Consider the following 2,675-nt stretch of genomic DNA (forward strand, 5'->3'; position numbering starts at 1 on the left):
GGAATAACTGGTTACTGTCTTAAGATATCGGCTTTATTCTGCGAGGGTTAGAATGGTGAATGCAGCGAGGCTCTGCAGAGCTGCATTTGCCATTCGACCTGAGCAGGATACAGCCGATATCTTAAGACAGTATCCAGTTATTTCTTTTATCCTGCAATCCTACAGGGATATTCGGAAAATCATTATTTATTTTTAAAAATTGTGTAAGTAAATCGAGTATCATCAACCTAGTAAGGCATTTGCCATATGACGTCATACTTGAAAGATACATGACGTCGTTCTTTGTAAGATGCTAGCTACATTCTGCAACATTCAAAAAGTGTTTCTAAACTCTAATTCATAAATAAATATACAAATTTTGTATTGTTATTGCAAAACTAAAAGTTATTTGTATTTACTGTACTTCAATAAATGATTTAAAGAGTATGTTTATTGAAAATCTACTCTGAAATACTTGAGTTGAGTCGAGTCTGGCTTATGTCACGTGACCTATATTTTCTAGTCATCATATCTTGCCAATGTATACAGTGATTGCTGGATAAATATATATATATATATATATATATATATATATATATATATATATATATAGACACACACACACACACACACACACACACACACACAATGTATCTGTGTGTGTGTCTGTGCCCCCACCCCCTTTTTTGGCACCTTCCTACACCAATGCAACAGTATATAAAATTTAATTACTTTCTAAAGCAGTGATAGTTGTATTTTGTATTGTAAATATTTAGCTGTACAAGAAAGGTTGTTATACCATGACGTCACTTGTATTACATCATGTAATGTGTGTAGGATTATGTGACATAATGGTCGATAGAATTGCTTTTGATGGCCAAGGGATTTTTATATTAAACAACAGTTAAAAGTGCAATAGATAACAAAAAGAATAACCAACTTACTATTTATAATGTATAATATATAATGATCTGTCCCTTGTTAATGAATGTTGGAAAACCCTTGTTAATTAAGGCTTGGGTTTACACCATTCAGTCAGTCAGGAGAGATACTCTATAATTCCTTGCAGCTCACTAGTTTTTGTCTGATTACATAATAAAACTGAATATCTTTCTGTATGATAAAAATAAGAACACATTATTACAGACTTGTTTTATTTTGTTCTTACTATATATTTAAATGTTTCTGTATTTGGTTAAAATACTTGTGACATATATGACTGATACTGTACAATATTAATCAGCCGTCACTCAGGGGATTCAAATCAGGAACTGTGTATAATAGATCAATGCATGTTACCAAAATTAACTCAGCTAACATAGCTTTAGCTGCCATTTTGAATTTCAAAATGGCCACCATTTTGTTTTATTTTCCCAATTTTAAATCATTTTACGAATGCTCGGAACCATTTTTTTTTTTTTTTTCATAAATTTTGATGTAATGGTTTGTTTTTGTTTAACGACACCACTAGAGCACACTGATTTATTAATCATGGGCTGTTGGATGTCAAATATATGGTCATTTTGACAGTCATAGAGAGGAAGACTTGCTACATTTTTCGATTAGTAGCAAGGGATTTTTTATATGCACCATCCTACAGACAGGATAGCACATACCACAACCTTTGATATACCAGTCATGGTGCACTGGCTAAAATGAGAAATAGCTCAATGGGCCACCAACGAGGATTGATCCTAGACCAACCGCACATCTGGTGTGCACTTTACTACTTGACTATGTCCTACCCCCTTGATGTCAAGGAGCATCAACATTAATGAATGACATACTATAGGTACTATAACTTACTTTTAATTTAAAGCATCAAATAAAGTTAAGCCCTTATATATGTTGCTCACTAGATAAATACACTGCATGAGGGTACTTAAAGGGATATGATATACCTCTCTGCAACTTTGTTTTGAGACATTGTCTTGCATATATAAGATGGGGAAAATGCACCCTGCTTTTTGTCCCTAAAATGTATTTCTAAAGATACTTATGAAAACGTAATATCAAAAAAATTCTACCATGCAACAGACTGTCATATCAAGAGCATCTAGAGATGTTACAACAGCTAAGAACACACTGAATATAAAGATGTACATGTATATTCAAGACAACTACCATATAATGATTTATAGGACTATGTACCATTAACCATGCAATGGACAATTTACGGAATTTATGTCAAGCACATGCTATTTAAAGATCACTGAAACTGAACGAGGTATAAATTAATTATGAATCATAAATGCTTTCAAAACGAAGCTCATTATTTATTAAAAATGGCCCCCTAATTATTCATATTAAATAATTAAGAATAATTATTTGTATCATGTTTCTCCCTCGTTAACACTAAAATAAAGCCATTTCCAGAATAAAACTGTTCTCAGTAAAAAAGTAAGTTAAAACATTTGTAACAAAAACAAAAAAAGGTTTAAAAATGACATCCATTTTGAAATCCTAAATTTTGGCACCAGAATCCAGCTAGCCCCAAATATTGGACATATATCATACTGTACTGCAGGACAGACTGCCAGGGCAGAATATGCTAGGAAAGATTGCATTAATGTAACAAATTTGCTTCTGTCCTTGCCATTGATGATCCCCAATTGTTCAAGACCATACAAAGTTTTCTGGATTTTTTTTTCTAATAGTATCATCCATTAACAAAATAAGGCTGTTCAAACTCTTGG

Source organism: Gigantopelta aegis, chromosome 14 (assembly GCF_016097555.1).
Source record: "Gigantopelta aegis isolate Gae_Host chromosome 14, Gae_host_genome, whole genome shotgun sequence".
NCBI classification, from domain to species: domain Eukaryota; kingdom Metazoa; phylum Mollusca; class Gastropoda; order Neomphalida; family Peltospiridae; genus Gigantopelta; species Gigantopelta aegis.